We start from the raw sequence: 19,709 nt of genomic DNA, 5'->3' as shown, positions 1-19,709 counted from the left end.
CAAACCAAAAATCCACCAATCTATAAAAACCAACCCCAAAGTAATGATTAAATAGGATTTATTCTAGAAATGTAAAGGTGATTTAATAATAGAAAAACCTACCAGTGGCTTCTGGTTAAACAAGACAATGAAAAAAACACACAACACAACCAACCAATCAACCAACCAACCACAAACTCTGGTTTCTTCAGAAAGCACACAAAATTCCCTATGCAGTTTAAGGGTTCAGACTTACCACGCCATAGGCAGAGAGATGAGAGTAACAAAATGCTGAAGGACAGGAAAGCAAATGGACAAGCGGTATTTGATAGGTCAAAGAGATCAGAGAGAAAGCCAAGCCAAGAATGGTCCAAAAGCAAGTCCAGAAATGCTTTTGAGTTGAAGACATCAGTTTCCTTTGAAGGTAGGATAGCAGGTGGGGAGAGACTGCCTGGAGCCTTCATAAAAGGCAATTACTCCCTCATAACCCTACCCTATCCTACAGAAAGATGGAAGATGGACTCTCTGGATAAGGCCTATATATATTCAAAGTCCTAAGGAGGGCTACACAATGAAGTATGAGACTTTGAGCCCCCTTCCTCCAACTCAGCTCCCAGAGAGTGGGACATCAGGTTTATCCCCTCCAAGCAGCACACTAGAGGATTCACCTAGAGGATGTTTCACAACTCTGTGAACACACTAAAACCACTTGCTTATATTTTAAAAGATTGAAATTTTACAAAAGAATTGAAAAGTGGGGCACAAACAGATATTTGTACATCAATATCCATAGTAACATTATTCATAATAACCAAATGGTAGACATAACTGAAGTGTCCATCAACAGAGGAATGAATAAATAAAATTCATGGAATCCATAAAATAGAAATTTATTTAGCCAAAAAAAGGAATGAAGTCCTGATGCATGCTGCAACATAATGGACCCTGAAGACATGTTGAGTGAAATAAACCAGACACCAAAGGACAAATATTGTATGGTAACACGCATAACTAACAGAATAATTAAGCGCATTTATAGAAACGGAAAGTAAATTGCAGGCTACCAGGGGCTGGAGCAGGGTGACAACAGAATGTGGAGTTAAGTGTTTAATGACCACATTTTCTGTTTGGGGTGATGAGAAAGTTTTAGTAATGGATCATGATGATGGTAACGCAATATTATGACTATAAATACCACTAAATTGTACACATGGAAGTAGTTAAAATGGGAAATTTTGTGTGTATATTTGGTAGCACAATACAGTTTTTTATTTTTTATTTTTTTAAAAAAAGGGGTATGTGAGTTCTCTCTCAATAAAGCTGTTATTTTTAAAAAATGCTTTTTAAGTAAATTCATTAACTTTTGTGACAACTGAATATTTTTAACATTGAAGGAACATTCCATAAACTGAAAACTCTGTTTATCAATATCACAAAAACAGTGTTCAATTTTTTCTTGTAGTTTTTCAGACAATTTACATAATACTGTTGAGAACAATTAAAATATTCTGCATATATGGAAATGGACCGAGTTGATGGTAACACATCATCAGTATAACTAACACTGCTGATTTACAAATGTGACTGTGGCCGAAAGAGGTAGTCTAGGGAGGTTAAAATTAATTGAGAGAAAGCTAGAGGGTAATCTAGGGACTGTATAGCATAATGATTTGGGTGGCAAATGAAGACTGTGGTTAGTTATACAAATAAAAGAATGTTTCTCTATTACAAGGTGTTAAGAATATGGGGATACATGGAAAAATACAACTAAGGTAACTTATAGACTATAGTTAACAGTAACATTGTAATATTTTTGTACCAAAGACTATGATGCTTTATTAATGCTAAAGGTGAAAACATATATATGGAATTTAGTTTTATGAGATGTGAATATGATCACGCATTTTTTGTTCTCCATTTTCTTCATTAATAAGGATACCTTGATCATATCATTTAACCAATCTCTGCTCATTTATTCATCTTTCAGAACAGAGGAGAAACAAGTGAGTTTGTGTTTAGGATTAAATAAGGTAAGTGTGCCTGGACTTCTTTTTTTTAAGAAGATACCAGGGATTGAGCCCAGGACTTGTACATGGGAAGTGGGTGTTCATCCACCAAGCTACATCTGCTCCCCTGGAAAGGACTTTTTAAAGTAATACTTCCCTAATTTGCTAAGCTGAATTTTGCTTTTCTCTGTTTTTTTTTTTAGTTGAAATAAAGTAAATATATGTGTTTGTGTATATATATTCTGCATATTGAAAAAAAAAAAATGAATGGATGCTAAGGATCACCAGATATTGGGAAAGCATTTAAAAGATCAATAAAAACAGATAAAACATTCTACTGTAAATGGTAATATCAAAACCAATTTGAAGGTGTTTAGGTTTCAAAATATCTGCCTTCCACAGCCCTTTCTCAGGAGTCTAGCTATACTCAACTAACATAATGGAGTAAACCAAGAAATATGACGCAACCAACCAATGAGGGAAACAAAGGGAATTCCCAAGCTATTGGGTCTGGGAAGCATCCAGGGCCGACCTGTGCAAACAGGTGTTTAGAGCAACCAGTTAAGACTAGCACAGGATGATAGGGGTTCCAGGAAAGATATCTCTGAGAAGAAAACCAAAATGAACCTAACAGCATAAAAATGTCAACACTGAACAGTCTAAGGACCTCATGTTACAAATGAACTCTGGTGGAGAGAGGGAAAGAGCACGGCCGCCGCACAGCCTGGTGTTCTGCCGGGGGGCCAGACCCGCAGGGCCCTAACCCAGCCTGAGGCCACACAGGCTCTGCCTGCCAGAGGAGTGCCTTCTCCTAATGCCCACGGGCCACTGCAGGGCCAGAACCAATGTGCTGGGAGAACAAGTGCGGGTGTGCGGGCTTGGAGCCCACAATTATGGGTAATAACTAACTGGGAAATTAAAAACAAAAAATCAAGAAATAACAGCTGAAATAACCTCCTTAGAAAAGTAGGGGTAAACAGAAGAAAGCTAAGGAAATAGCAATTATCTAGAGAGTGGGAATCTGGGATGAGGCGAAGTGTGATGGCAGACTGCAGTTTTTTATCATACAATTTTTAAGTATGCATATGCATCACTGCTTAAAAGAACCTATGTGTATAATCTAACAGAGTAACTGAGATGAGGAAAAAAGTCATAAGATCATCTCAAGGGATACAGGAAAAATATCTGATATAATTCAATACTCTGATTTTAAAAAAAACAAAATCAAAATCTCCTTAGGAAACTTGGAAGAGAAAGGCCAAACTCCCACAGTTCCATAAATGTTATATCTTACTAAGGATGAGGTAGAGGACAGGAGGCCATTGACTTATTCGACACTGTCTGTGCAGTACTCTAGACAAGTCAAGAAGCTGAGCAAAGGGAATAAAAAGGGGCTTCTTTTAGGGACTGAATCATGTCCCCACAAGACATATCCAAGTCCTATGCCCCAGGGCTGTGGGTGTCAGCACGCTGGACCTCTGAAGATGATCCTGGTTGAGCTGAGGCCACAACAAACGAGGGCAGGCCTCACGCCATTGTTGTCTGGAGTCCTCATAAGGAGATGGACAAGCAGAAGTGAGAGGCGAGAAGAGGGGTTGAAGGAGATGATGGCCATGGGAGGGAGGTGGAGACTGTGCCACCACCAGAAGGCTACGCGCTTTGGAGAAAACACAGCCTGCCGATGCCTGGACGTTGAGCTTCTAGTCTCAAAAACAGAGACAATAAATGCCCATTGTTTAAGCCAACCAGCCCGCGGTATCTGCCATAGCAGCCCCAGCAAACTAAAGACACTCCTCATGACTGACAGTAAATACTGTAAGGGAGCTAGAGATGCATTTAAGAAAAGATACACAATCAGCGTCAACTTCTGGTTGTGATACTGTACTGTGGTTCTACAAGATGTCACTACTGGGCAAAACTGCGTGAAGGGGATACGGATTCTTATAATTGCCAGGTGAGCCTACGATTCCTTCAAAATAAAAACACAGAGCAAGAAAAGACAGTCTTATTAAGAAATGCATAAAAGTTTACTCTAGGACCTAAAAGACCTAAGTATACAAGTAATATATGTGTACCTGGGTGGTTACACTCTGTGACAGCAAGGTAACAATTCTCTCCAAATCAATCCACAAATTGAATGCATTTCTAATGAAAAAATCCAAGCCCATTTTTGGTCAAATCTGATCAGCTAAACTCTGAGTGAAGAACAGAGTTAAGAAGAGTCACCCCAATTTTGAAGAACAAGGTGGAGGACTTACTCTAGTCAAGGCTTATTATAAAGCTGCAATATTTACACGATTGAAGTCCTGACACAGGGAGAGACAAATGTACCAATAGAACACACAGAAAAGCCAAAAACAGACCTTTTATAAAGGAACATCATTTAAAAAAGAAAAGAAACTTCCAATCTATAGGTAAAGAATGGACTATTCCACCAACAATGCCCAGTCAAACCGCCATCCTGTGGAAAATAGGTCAATCCAGGCCTCTGGGGCAGGGAAGGAGCTCTTAAGACTTCAAAAGCCTAAACCACAAAATAAAAGACTGGCTTGTTTCAGGAACACGTAAAACTGCTGAAAGACTAAAGATATCTGTGGAAGTGAAGAATACAAGCTTCTCTTAGATCATATCAGAAGCAGCAGAAGGATACACAGGAGAATATCCTGCATCCCATTTTTAAACAAAACAATAAGTATTTTCATGGCTATAGCCATACATGTTAAAAACTTAAATATATGCAAAGGAAAGACACAGTGTCAACTTGAAGATAGTGGCTACCTTGGGTGGGAGATAAGAGGAAGGGACAGAGGGGAAGGGGGCTCTTTAAGCTACCTTTGTAATGTTCTCTTTCTTTAAAAAACAAATTTAAAGTTAAGATAGCAAACTGCTAATGCATGTTAATTCTTGGTGGCAGGTACACAGCTGTCTGATATTTTATATATACTTAAAATATTTCTTAATTTAAAAATAAGCACATACAATAAAGCAAATAATCAAGAAAAGAACTAAAAATCAAAATATATCAGATACTGAGAGCCAGGAGGGAGACAGCATAAGTGAGTCAAAGTTTCGAAACTCATACTGTAGGAACAGGTGCTCAATCAAGAAACAGCAGTTTCAGCATGCTATTAATATCTGGAGTTAGGAGAGTAACCTCTGAGTGATCTAAAATCAGAAACTAATCCAGCGGGAAAAAGGAGTCTGTTGCACTTTATTTTAAGCACACTATTTTACTTGTATTACTTTGGAAAAAAGCTTTTTTAAAAAAAGGCAAACTTTAATGCAAATAGAAGACAAAAAAAAATGCCCATCCTATCTCTAAAAGAAATGTGTACATTGTGAACTAAAGCAGTTTCCAACTTCCAGAAATTTCTAAATGTTTTATTTCAGTTAAAAAGGAAAATTACATATAAATCACCATATACTTTGGTGAATATACCCACAGGAAACCAAATACAAGCCCCCTGAGTAGCAAAACTGATTTACCCTGAAATGATGTTGTAGTTGAGAGCAGGGTAGTCTTTTGAGACAGGAGCAACAAGAGGCTCTGGTTGCCATTCTTCAATCAATTCTTCTTTTTCCTACTGGAGAAAAGGAGTAAAAATAAAGCATAGCACTAGGCGCTTTCTATCAGCTCCAGCACACATCTAAACTGTTTGCTGTGATGGAACTGCCATAAGCAATACACTACTGGAAATACTATGTCTAGCCATTGTGTCTAGTAATGAAAAGCAATATTGAGTTGTGTGCACTTAACAGCCTAGCCTCTTTCTTTATAACAAGCTAAAGACGGTTTTTCCACACACAGATTGGTGGATGACTTGAAAATTTAAGAAAATTTATCTATTGCAGGACGTTTTAATGTGGGAAGAAGTATAACTGCTACTGATAATAAAACAAAAAGAAAATCTAAAACACTGCAGGTGAGAAGCGTGGCTTCAGGTCAGTAAGCTCCGCCTCTAATCTTAGAAAGTACAAGTATACCACCCCCTCGGTTCTTAGGGAAGTGACTTTTATGTGAAAAGATAAACTAGATCACAAAGAAGTATCTGTTTAAGCCATCAGGTTATACAGTCCAGAAGTAGCTGAAATATAGAAAAAGGCTCTTTTAGAACAATTACTGTAATGAGATTCAGTTGCTTTGAAATTTCTCATGAAAAAACAGTTGCTTTACCTCTTCATGCATTACCAGCATCTTGACTACCTTGAGTTTCTTAACCTTTCTTAAATAAATCAGAAAAAAGTTAATGTAGTCTTTATGCATAGCACAAGATGAAGCACCTAAATTAACATGAGAGCTGCAGCAATTTTTGCCTTCCAGACATGACCACTCCTTATAGTTCTTTTTTATTTAATTCTTTTCTTAAATGCTTATGTGAATTTTTCTCCTGATAGACTCTTCTGGGGCAGGACCAAAAACATATTCACCTGATGCTCACGTACTCAAAAATGTTTGCTGAATAAATCAACCAATAAAATCCTCATCTTTTTCTACCATAACTCCATGGAAGAAACCCAGCAGTTGAAACAAGCCAGGCATATAAATAATATATACTCTTTACTAGCAACCATCAAGAGAGATGGTAAAATCAACTCAAGATCTGTTGGTATTCCAGAAACTCTGAAGATAGAAAACTAAGACAGCATTTCTTCTTCTAAGCCACTGAAAAGTTAAGCTTTAAAAACACAGGCAGTTTTTCCTTCCATAGTTTTTAGGGTAAGATGCCCGTGATTACTGAATCTTGCTCTAGCTAGATTTCACTCTCAAAATATTATCCTAAAACTATGTTTAGGTATCATTCCTTTAAAAGGTACATATGTAAAGACTGATATGTTTAAGAGTATTAGGAATGACTGATCACTTAAGAAGTTGGGCTAGGGATCTGTTTTATGGCCAAAAAACCATTCACAATGAATTTGTAAAAAATAGTGAAGGGAAAAAAGTATAGACAGGGTTTCTAGCCTATGGTCAAATATGACTACAATGTGATCAAGAGAGTGTTCCACGGCGGTGGAACACAAACGGTATTTGTGGAAAAAAAAAAACACCCCAAACCCCTCCCCCCCAAAAAAAAACTGCCCCAAAAATCTGTGATCAAGTTTAATAAGCATCCCTCCAAACTGTGCTCAGAGATCCAAATGTCCACTGGCATATTAAACTTTATAAAGAATCTTGCAATAAAACAGCCATTGAACTTTGTTTTACTCAGGTTTCCAAAGTTTACTTGCCCTAAGAGCCATTTTGCTGCATAATTACTATTAACAGTTCCCAAGGGAGTAAAGCTTAATGTAAATCAATGGCTATGGTCAATGAAAGCATGAAAGCAATGAACACATTGATGTGATAATTCCCTGCCACTTATGAAAGCTCCAGAAAGTGAAGAAAGCCCCAGTATTCCATCTTTGTCCCATGCTCAGTGCTGCCTTGTGTTCCAAAGTTTGAGAGATTTTTGTGGGAAAATATCTCGTGCAGTCCCTCTCTCCCTAAGGATTCTGGCACAAGGCTACAGGAACAGAACAGGTAAACAATCTGAGCGACAGACACTGCGCGGAGGTCAAAAGTCCTCTTTCCCCATGATGCCTGGGGCAGTTCCTGCACAGGACTAAACGTTCCTGATCTGAGTGAGGATAGCCTTCTTTGCCATCCTAATGGACTCCAAGCAGACAGTCCACAGAGCCTCCAGCAATCAGTCCAGCTTGGGTTCAAACTGGGCCCGACTATAGAGAACAAATCAAAACTTGATTTGGTGTGGCACTGGAGAAGAATTCTTTCCAACCCCATATCTCCTTTATTAACACCACAGGGAAAATGTTCCCTTAAAAGCTGTGCTTTTCCTGAGTACTTCATGTACTCTTTCTTGCATATTGACATTGCACATTTAATAGTTACTCCACCTTCCAGCCACCATTAATCATAAGGTTGCTGTCTACCCCATACCATGGTATTTCTCTGTGGATTTACTGTACTTTGCCTACCCTGATATTTCATTCCCCTCAATTTCCTCACTCTACATACAACATTTTAACCCGCTGAGCAACAACAAATTGGAAACACATAACAACTACAGCCATATACCAAATAAAATAGAGACTTAATTTCTTACCTTGAGTGTAAGATCAGATCGTTCTTGTAATTTGTAAGTTTTAGAGAAAAGAAGTCTGATTATCCAGAGTATTAGAATTCCTTCCAAAATAAGATGGTAAGCAGGAGCCTGAGAGTCAAAAACAAAATAAAAACAATACAACAAATCAAAATCAAAAGATAAGTAATAAGTTCAACCCTTTCAAAACCAGAAGATAAACCTCAGGGCGACTTCATAGACTGCTTCCCACTATCTTCTACCTATTAATTCTGAGTTTATTTTCATTACTCCTTTCTTTTTATTATATGTAATTCTTTTCCCACTTCCAACAGTAGGTAAAATTTCTCCTACACATGAAAAACCTCAAATAATGCAGTTTCAAAACCTCTTTGGGAATAAAAAAAATTTCACATCATACTGGTATAAGGTGACTGGAAAAAAATTTCATGCCATCATACTAGTGTAAGATGACTGGAAAAACATTTCACAGCTTAACAAGTCTTCTACCATCCTCATCTACCCATGGATGAGCTATTTTGGAGACAATTTAAAAAATTTAAATTTACTGAAGTATATAATTCATATATGAATATACATAAACAATAAGTACAGAGTAAAAGTTGTGAACTTACAAAACAAACAAGAATTAACATCATACAGGGCTCCCATACCTCACCCAATGACACATACCTTGCATTGTCGTGTAACCGGGTAACAAATTATGAAAGAGCATTGTCAAACTATTACCTCTAATTATAGTACATCTCCTACATTTGATGCATTTTTCCCCAACCTACATTATTTTTTTCATTATTCATAAACCACATAACTTATCTAAAGCATAAAAATCAATGGCATTAGGTATAATCACTGAGTTATGCATTCATATCACTTCAATCAATATTAGAGCATTTTCATTATTCAAAAAAAAGAAAAAACAAAAAGCAACCCCACTATCATATCCATATGTTGGCGCTACTAATTATAAATCCTATGGTGTACTTTCACCATTTCTATTCATTTCAGGACATTTACAAACAACTTTTTACCAACTCTGCAGATTAACCCTCAGCTTTCCATTCTCTAATGACACTCTTTTCTCTGGTAACTTACTTTTTAGCAAATACCTCCACAAAGTCATACAATGTGTGTCCTTTTGTGCCTGGCTTGCTTCCCATAACATAACATCCTCCAGGTTCATCCATGTTGTCATATGCTTCACGACTTCATTTCTTCTCACAGCTGAATAATCCATCATGTGTCTATACCACAGTTAATCTGTCAGTTGATGGATGCCTGGGATGTTTCCATCCTTCGGCAATTGTGAATAATGTTGCTATGAATATCGGTGTGCAGATGTCTATTTGTGTCACTGCTTTCCTTTCTTCTGGGTATATAACTAGTAGCGGTATTGCTGGGTCACGTGATAGATCAATATCTAACTTCCTTAGGAACTAACAGACTTCCACAGTGGCTGTACCATTCTACATTCCCACCAACAGCAAATAAGCATGTCATTTTCTGTTTTTTTAATAGTGGTCATTCTAGTACGTGTGAAATATCTCATTGCTGCTTTGATTTTGCATTTCTCTAACAGACAGTGATGTTGAACATTTTTTCATGTGTTTTTCATCATTGGTATTCTTCTTTAGAAAATGCCCATTTTTAAAATCAGGTCATCTTCTTTTTATTTGAGTGGTGTAGGATCTCTTTATATATCATGAATATTAAACCTCTGTCAGGTGTGTGAATTCCAATTATTTTCTCCCATGAGTAAGCTCCTTTCCATCTTTTTCACAAAGTCCTTTGAGATGAACAAGTGTTTCACTTTGAGGAGGTCCCATTTATTTTTCTTCTGCTGCCCGTGCTTTGGCTATAAGGTTTAAGAGACCCCTATCCACTACAAGGTCTTGTAGATGCTTCCCTATATTATCTTCTAGAGTTTTATGGTACTGGCTTTTATGTTTAGGAATATGATCCATTTTGAGTTGATTCTTGTATAGTGAGTGAGATAGGGTCCTCCTTCTTTGTTTTGGCTATGTATATCCAGTTTTCACAGCACCATTTGTTGAAAAGGCAGTTTTGTCCCATTAACATGGTATAGCAGCTTGGCATTGTTTAAGAATTCCAAAAAGAGTTATGGAATGTTTGTCAACTTGTCTGTCAGAGGTATCACTTTTAATTGATTAAATTATGATTAGGACTTTGATTGGGCCATGTTAGTAAGGTGTTGAGTCCCTACCCATTTGTGGGGTGGGGGGAAAAGACATGGCAAAAGACAAGAGTTAAGAGTTTTGAGCTGGAGCCTGGGAAATGAATACACAGAAGAACACAGGGGAATAGAGACAGCTCCTTGGACATGGCAGAAGCCCTGGTGAGAGAGACAGAGCCATTCGCTGTACAGTCTACAGCTGGCCTTGTGGAGAAAGCACAGCAGCCAAGCCCAGAGAGAAACAAGAGCCCTGGGAAGAGAGGAAGTCAGGAAGCCTGAACTCTTGGCAGCCATTGGCAGTCATCTTGTCCCAACATGTGGAAATAGACTTTGGTGACGGAATAATTTAGGCTTTATGGCCTGTTAACTGTAAGCTCCTACCCCAAATAAATACCCCTTATAAAAGCCAACAGATTTCTGGTATTTTCCATCAGCATCCCTTTGGCTGACTAATACACAATGACTTGACAGCTCTGTCAAAAACCAGCAGGTCACAGAGGCAAGGATTTATTTCTAGACTCTCACTTCTACTCCACTTACCAATGTGTCAATCTTTATGCCAATTCAATTATGTTTCGACCACCATAGCTCTGTAATGTTTCAAAGTCAGGCAGTCAAAGTTCCCCCACTTTGGTCTTCTTTTTTAGAATGCTTTTGGCTTTTTTGGTACACTTTCCCTTCCAAATAAATTTGGTAATTTCTTTTTCTATTTCTGTAAAGCCAATTGTTGGAATTTTGATCAGTATGGCACTGAATCTATAAATCAGCTTGGGTAGATTTGACATCCTTACATTTAGTCTTCCAATCCATGAACACAGAATGTCTTTCCATTTGTTTAGGTCTTCTTTTTTTCATGTCTAATTGCTCTAGTTAGAACTTCTAGCACAATATTGAATAATAGTGGTGACAGTGGGCATACTTGCCATATTCCCAATCTTAGAGAGAAAGCTTTCAACCTTTCCCCACTGAGTACAATGTTTGCTGTGAGTTTTTCATAGGGGAGTTTTCCTTGTATCCCTATCTTTCGAAGTGTTTTTACCAAGAAAGGATGCTGGATTTTGTGGAATGCCTTTTCTGCCTCAATCGAGATGATCACATATTTTTTTCCCCTTCAATTTGTTAATGTGGTGTATTACATTAATTGATTTTCTTATGTTCCATCCATGCAAAGCAAGAATAAATCCCACTCGGTCATGGTGTATAATTCTTTTGATATGCTGTTGGAGTCTATTTGCAAGTATTCTGTTGAGAATTTTTGCACCCACGTTCATTAGAGAGACTGGTCGACAATTTCCTTCTAGTATCTTTATCTGGCTTTGGTATTAGGGTGATACTGACTTCATAATATGTGTTGGGTAATTCTCCCTCCTCTTCAAATTTTTGGAAGAGTTTAAACAGGACTGATGTTAATTCTTCTCAAAATGCTTGGTAGAATTCACCTGTGAAGCTATCTGGTCCTTCACGGGAGATTTTTGATGGCTGAATCAATCTCTTTAAATGAGACTGGTTTGCTAAGTTCTTGTATTTCTTGTAGAGTCAAAGTAGGCTGTTTGGGCATTACTAGGAATTTACCCATTTCATCTAGTTTGCCTAGTTGGCATACCGTTTCTCATAACATCCTCTTATGATCCTTTTTGTTTCTGGGGGTCAGTCATGACTTCCCCCTTTTCGTTTCTGATTTTATTTACTTGCCTCTTCTCTTTTTTCTAATAGTCTAGTCAAGGGTTTGTCATTTTTATTGATCTTCTCTGAGAACAAGCTTTCTTGATTTTTCTCTTTTTGGTTCTCCATTTCATTTATTTCTGCTCTAAGCTTTATTATTTCTTTCTTTCTGCTTTTATCAGGATTGGTTTGCTGTTCCTTTTCTAATTCCTTCAGGTGTTTAGTTAGGTCTTTGATTTAAGCTCTTTCATTTTTTTTTAATAGAGGCATTTAGGGCTAGAAAGTTCCCTCTCAACACTGCATTTGCTGTATCCCATAAGTTTTGATAAGTTACGTTCTCATTTTAATTCATCTCAATATAGTTACTAATTTCATCTACAATTTCTCCTCTGATCCACTGTTTAGGAGTGTGTCATTTGGCCTCTAGACATTTGCAAATTCCTCCCTTTCCCATGTTATTAACTTCCAGTTTCATTCCATTATGATCTGAGAAGATGCTTTGTATAATTTCAACCTTTTTATATTTATTAAGACCTGCCTTGTGACCTAACACGTGGTCTATCCTGGAGAAAGATCTGTGAGCACTTGAAAAGAATGCATAACCTTTTCATTTGAGGTAAAATGTTCATACGTCTGTATATGTCTGCCCGGTTCAGCCCATTGATCATATTGTTCAAGTTCTCTGTTTCCTTGTTCATCTTCTGTCTAGTTCTATCTATTGAAATGAGTGGCATGTTGAAGTCTCCACTTATTATTGTAGAGGCATCTATTTCTCCTTTCAGTTTTGCCAGAGTTTGCCTCGTATATTTTGGAGCACCCTAGTTAGGTGCATAGATATTTATGACTGTTTCTCCTTCCTGGTAGATTGTCTCTTTTATTAACATATAGTGGCCTTCTACATCTCTTAACACTTGTTTGCATTTAAAGTCTGTTTTGTCTGACACCAGTATAGCCACCCATGCTCCCTTTTGGTTACTATTTGCATGGAGTTATCTTTTTCCAACCATTCACTTTCATTCTGTTTGCATCCTTGCATCTCAGGTGAATCTACAGACAGCAAATGGCTTGTGTTTTCTTATTCATTCTTTCAGCATATATCTTTTGACTGAGGGGTTTAATCCATTAACATTCAATGTTATTACTGTAAAGGAATTACTTCAGTCATTTCATTCTTCAGCTTAAACCATCTTTTTACAATTTTTGGTTACCCTTTCTGATATTCCTCACTTCCACACTTTCCTCCAAGCCTCTCTCTTCTCTTTTCTTTTCTAGCTGCAGAACTCCCTTCAGTGTTTCCTGCAAAGTTGGATTCTTATTTATGAACTCTTTTAGTTTCTGTTTATCTGTGAATATTTTAAGATCACTGTCTTATTTGAGAGACAGTTTTGCCAGATAAAGAATTCTTGGCTGGCAGTTTTTCTCTTTGTACCTTAATTATATCATACCACCGTCTCCTCAACTCCATGGTTTCTGAAGAGAAATCTGCACTTTTTTGACATCTGTTGTATGTCATGTTGCTCTTTTCCTTGCTGCTTTCAGAATTTTCTATCTTTGGCATTCTGCATATTATGTGTCTTGGGGTATGTGTATTTGGATTTATTCTAATTGGAGTATGGTGTGCTTCCTGGCCACATATATTCATATCTTTCATGAGAGTTGGGAAATTTTTGGCCATTATTTCTCCAAATATTCTTTCTGTCCCTTTCTCCTTCTCTTCTCCTTCTGGAACTCCCATAACATGTATGTTGGTGGACTTCAACTCCTTGAGCCCCTGCTCAATTTTTCCATTCTTTTCACACTCTGTTCTCGCTCTTCAGTTTTAGTTCTTCTTTCCTCTATGTCACTGATTCTTTCTTTCATTTGAACCTACCCAGAAGATAGAGGGGCAAAGGGAAGGAGTCTCAGCTGCCTGAAAAATCCTTTGAGTAGAGCTACAAAAGCATTGGTCACCTATTCCCCCATCTACGGAGCAAACAGCAGGCTGAGGACTGAGCGGGTTGCAGGGGTCCTCTGCCCCAAGAAACAGGAGAGGAAGGGACACAGCCTACAGCAAATTCGCATTTTGGCCAGTGAATTTGGTCTGCTGCATTGGAGGGGGGTCTCACACTTCCAGTCTGGGTGGGGATACAACTTTGCACTGAGAGCCAGCAGGAAGCTAAAGATAATTTATCTTCTCACACACCCTCCCTACTGTCCTGGGTTGGTTGCTGAGGAAGCAGAGAGCGGGAGGGTGCCCATGGCCAAAGAGAACAGCTTCAGAGAAGGTTTGTTTGTGAGGCTCGGCTGGCACTGGGTCACTGCTTCTGCTCCGCCCACTCACCTGAGGAGTTACTATGAATGCATTTCCCTTTAGCACCTAGGGCCTTAGCTGAGATATCTGCCAAAGAGCCCCATTTGCTGGCAGATAAGAAAAGTACACAAAATGGGAAAAATAATAAATGGATGAGGCAAGCAGGTGCTTTTACTGCCACCCTCTTCAAGGTTCTTGGAAACTGGTCTGCACCCCATTACTGGATCCTTAGCCCTGTTTTGAACAGTTCAAGGGCGATTCTAAATATATAGAACAAGTTGATTCAAGAATCAAAGAACATGCTAGCACACTGATACTTAACAGTAAATCCCTAGGCAAGAGAGAGAAACTCAACATCAGGGTGAACTTGGCACCAGAATCAGATGCCTAGACATCAGCAAAAAATTACAAGCTATACACCTTCATTCCCCTGGTTTCTTGAGCCTCAGAGCAGCCCTCCCAGTCTCCATCTGCCCTCTAGCTATTTTTTTCTGGGAGAGAAGTGATGCCCCTGCCTCTCTTCCTGAAGTCTCAGAAACCAATTCTTAAAGAGTTCTGTGCATACTACTGAGTTTTCTGTATAACGGATATGCCTCTTTATCTCTTCTTGGATCATGGTAGAGGGAAAAAAAAACACTTTATAATTGCTTAAAGGAGTAGGAGTTCTCTTTTCTACCATAGTTCCCCCAAAGTAGGTAGTGTTCTCCACATCAAAGGCATAAAGGAACCGCAATGAAATTATCTATCTCAAGTCTTCTTTCCAACTACAAGTTTCCAAGATTTTTAAAAGCCAGGCTGACTTTTATGTTTTCTATAACTAAACACAGTAAGTATACATGAAAGATACGAGATGCAGTAGGGGGTACTCTACAATAGGTTGTCAATGAAAAAATCACTTAAAAGGTAGCATTTAGAAATTTAAACCCAAATTATTTTCAAACATTGGACAAAAAGAAAGTTAGGATGATTCACCAGCTTTTAAAAAAAAATCTGGAGTTTGGAGTCTTAGAAAAACTACTGACAAATTTCTACGCAAATTTTTATATGTCAAAGCGCAAGTAACTTTAAAATAGGTACATACATTACATACACATACATAAACACACACACAAAAGAAACACTGCTGATAATTTTTCAGGTACATTGTTTTGTGTATTCAAGACTTCTCAAATTCTACAATCCAAGTACATAAAAACTGGAGCAAATCAGAAATCTCTTTTTAAGATGATCTTTAAAGTTTGGCTGATTCCCACTTGAACTGAAATTTACTTAGGCATAAGTATTTTTCCCCCTCAACAACGGGATTCTAGCAGGCAAAGACCTGATGAAGTCACTTAAACTTCCCACTCCACAAAGAAATAATCCAAAGAAAAGCTTATAGAAACTTCTCCAGTGAGTTAGTAACTATCACAAATGCCCCTCTTTTTTTCTCCAGAGGTAATGTTAGATTCAGGAAGACTTTGCCCAGGCCTCATGTGATTCATTTCAGCATATCCAAATTTACATGGTCAAATGCAATCTTCAAAAAGTGAGCAAAAACATGTAACGGAAAACCATCTATTTCTACCAAAAAATCATTCATTTTTGGGGGCACTTATCATTAAAATTAACGTAGCATTGGACTTCACTTTAACAACATATGGGGATAAGGGAGGTCCACATATGCTCTCTCAACCGTTTTTCATTAAATAATTTCTGTTTATGTCTTGCAATGGAGGACATCATCATTAACCCTGCTAGTAAACAGCAATATTAAGTTTCAAAAAAAATTATCAAAAGAAAAGTGAAATTCATTTTAAATGAATGGAAGCTCTATAAGCACCGGGACTTTTGCAAGTTTGCTCACTGCAGTATCCTTAACATCTACATCCGTGCTGTTCAATACCGCAGCCACTAGTCACACGTGGGTATTTAAATTTAAAGTAAATAAAAAATTCAGTTCCTTAGTTCCACTAGCCACATTTCAAGTGCCTAATGGCCAGTGTGCTAAATAGCTATGGTAATGAATAGCTCAGATAAAGGATTATCACAGCAAGTTCTCTTGGACAGTCCTGGTAGTCACAGCCCAGCACAAAACAGGACCTCAGTCAATATTTGTTAAATGAATGAGCATTCTCTAAGACTGACTTTTAGATTTCATATTATCTTAAATACTTGAAGTAGCTAGCCTTTCAAAAAACTGTTAATTACTCCACTTTTAAAATCTACGAAAATAACTGCGTCTTTATAAGATAGGGAACGGGAAGTATATGGAAGAAGAACAAACTGTCTCGTATTCGCAAACCCTAAACCATTCTGCTTCTTTTCTAACTCCCCTCCCCTACAAAAACAAATCCCAATTTTTAAAATTCTTTCCTCTATTAGCTACTCGACAGTTCTAAGGACCTATACCATTTGACCAACAGTCTCAACTCTGGTTACTGGGCACCAGCCTCTCTTGCGCCCACAGGAACGGGCAGGACTAACGCTCGCCAGAACTCAAATCGAGACCCTGAGTCCGGGTACCCGCCATCTTGGGACGTCTACCCCAGCACCCTGCCGCTGGGACTGTGAGCGCCCGGAGCCCTGCCAACGAGTGCGGCCGTGAGCGAGCAGCCCTACGGAGGGCTCAGACCACAAAACCACCGCACCCTTCCCAAAACCCAGTGGGGTCGTGGGCCGCGAGGCGCGCGGTTCACCTCGTAGAGCGCCTGCACCGTCTCCACCAGCACCTACCGCTCCGTGGTGGTCGCCATATCACCACAGGGGACTTTCTTCCGGAAGGTGGGTCGCAATACGTCCAGTCCTCCGAGGCGCAGCCCAGTGACGTCTCTGCGCCTTCGGGGGCGGGGCGGCCAGGCACTTGGCCCCGCCTCCTTGCGCTTGCTCTCTGTGCATACAAAGGGCTGCGTCGCAGGATACGGGTCTTCAAGTTTGCGCAGTGAGCGCCGGCGAGCCCTGGGCTGGGAGCCTCCTGACGCTTTATGGGATTAGTGTAGACCCCCAGCGTGGGGGAACCTTGGGAGGGCGGTCAGGGTGAGGCTGGAAGGAGCGAGTGAATTTCGTTAACTTTTAGTTACCACGTGGTCATTAGGGTCCAGGCCCCGTTGGACTCTGGGATGGAGAGAGAATTGTAAATGATCCTTTCCCTACTCGGTTACGTGGATGCTGGGACTGTTCATCGCAAACCCAGTCTTGTTTTATATGAGTGAGCCAAGAATGCATTGTCATTTAAAAAATAAAGAAATGTGTACAAAAATAGCCAACTTTTGTATAGCACTGTCAGCGTAGTCTAAGACTTTTTTACAGTTATGAAATCCTTTAGCAGTTTAATGTGGAACCTTCTAGAGCCTGCCTATGTATATGCAAACAGTATGCCTGTGTGCACGCACTGCTTGGATCGGAGTTCTTAAGGAACGTTTGGGTCATGGAAACAACATTGTTCTACAAGTTGCTTTTTTCGTTTATTATCTTACAGGTTTTTGTGTGTATGAATCTTGAAGTAATTTTAATGACTCTGAAGACTACTTCTTGGAATAAATTGTTATACATAATTCTTGTTCCACTTTGTTTCAACATTTCCCTCTGAAGAACGCTTCAATTATTTCCACTTTTACCCGTATTACAAACAATGCTGCTAAAAACACTTGATGCGATAATATCTTTCTTTGTGCCTTGGAGTATTTCCTGCTGGTTTCCTTAAAGTGGAATTTTAGAGTATGCATATTATGAATTTTTATAAAAACTGTTATACAGCTCTACAAAATGAGGCAATTAAAATGTACATACGGGGAAACGGACTTGGCCCAGTGGTTAAGGCGTCCATCTACCACATGGGGGGTCCACGGTTCAATCCCCAGGCCGCCTTGACCCATGTGGAGCTGGCCCATGCGCAGTGCTGATGCGCGCAAGGAGTGCCCTGCCACGCAGGGGTGTCCCCCGCGTAGGGGAGCCCCACGCGCAAGGAGTGCACCCGTAAGGAGAGCCTCCCAGCACGAAAGAAAGTGCATCCTGCCCGGGAATGGTGCCACCCACACTTCCGGTGCGGCTGAGGACAACAGAAGCAGACAAAGAAACAAGACGCAGCAAATAGACACAGAGAACAGACAATGGGGGGCGGGGGATTAAATAAATAATCTTTTAAAAAAATAAAAAATAAAAAAAATAAAATGTACATACGTTTGTTTATTCACACTGTAGCCAATGATGTATAGTATCGTTCTTTTTTTTTTTACCAGTTTAATGGAGAGGAAATGACACAATACTGAGCTTTATTTTCCATGTTTCTGATTGCTCATGAGGTTGAGCAACTTCTTACCTTTATTATCATCTGTAGTTCTTCAATATGAATATGACTCACCAATTCATATTCTTTACCCATTTTTCTATCACTTCTTTTTTCTTACTGATTTTTTGGAGCTCTTTATATATTCTGAAATTCATATTTTTCTGTTTTATATATGACAATTATTTTTGCCCAGTTTCTAACTAGGTATTTATGTTGTCTTTTGTCACACCTACATTTAAAATTTTATGTAGCATGCTTTCTACATAAAAGTCTGTTCCTTTATTGCCTCAGGGTTTGTACCTTGCTTAGAACAACCATCTCTGCCGCAGGATTATAAAACACACCTATGTTTTCCTCCAATATTTGCTTAGGGTTGCTGTTTATATTTATCTCTTTGCTCTGGAAACTATATTTTTGTACCATGAGAGATAGGGAACTCAATTATTTTTTTCCCTAAAGAAATAACAAAATTTCCCAGCACCATTTCTTTGAGTAATCCTGGCACTCCCCACTAATTTGAAATGGCACCTGCACTATGTATTACATTTCCACATAGAATTGGCACTGTGTGGCAGAATCATTTGGACTCTGCCCACATTCCATTGCAGCTGTTACTGTGCTTGTGTTCCTTGCCTCCCCCAGGTGCTTTCATGTCCAACAGCCTGCTCCTGCATTTTCCAGAAGCCTACCTCCAGGCTGCCAGAACCCATTTTTTCCTGTCCTCTTGGAAGTTTCTGAGAATTTATGTTCTCTCTTGAGCAACTCTTAACTGAATCTGTGACTGCTAGCTGCTGGGGATGTAAAGATTATACCTCTTTTGTCCCCCAAAGCAGGATAACCCTGAGGAGTGAACAGTCACCATCTCCCCTGCTGGGTTGAGCCAATGGTACTACCTGCACATTCTTTGACACACCCTTCTAGAGGTGGAGTCTTTGTTGCCTCCTCCTGAGCCTGGGTCTTCCTCTGGACAGCTTCTAAAATGGAATGCTGTGGCAAGAGCGCATGAAGACCACACACAGAGAGACAGATGTGGGTAATGGCACTGGCTGTTCCAGCCCCTAGAGGGTTGTGTCTTATGAGTCCAGGTGCCAAGCATGTAAGTGGGGAAGCCTTCAGCATGGCCCCAGTCCCATCCAGCCACCATCTGGGTGCCACCGCCTGACAGAGCCTCAGAGAGAGATGTCTAAGCCCAGCCAACCTCCAAATTCAT

General features: G+C 39.2%; 1 pseudogene; it reads right to left on the bottom strand.

Moving 5' to 3' along the window:
- LOC101435142 (serine palmitoyltransferase 1-like) overlaps positions 1–16,967 on the bottom strand; it is a 79,130-nt pseudogene extending 62,163 nt beyond the window's left edge.
- Positions 16,968–19,709: the final 2,742 nt, after the last annotated feature.

This window comes from Dasypus novemcinctus, chromosome 8 (assembly GCF_030445035.2).
Source record: "Dasypus novemcinctus isolate mDasNov1 chromosome 8, mDasNov1.1.hap2, whole genome shotgun sequence".
NCBI lineage: Eukaryota > Metazoa > Chordata > Mammalia > Cingulata > Dasypodidae > Dasypus > Dasypus novemcinctus.
Note: the sequence above shows the minus strand (reverse complement) of the source record. Positions and strands in the feature narration are given on the sequence as shown.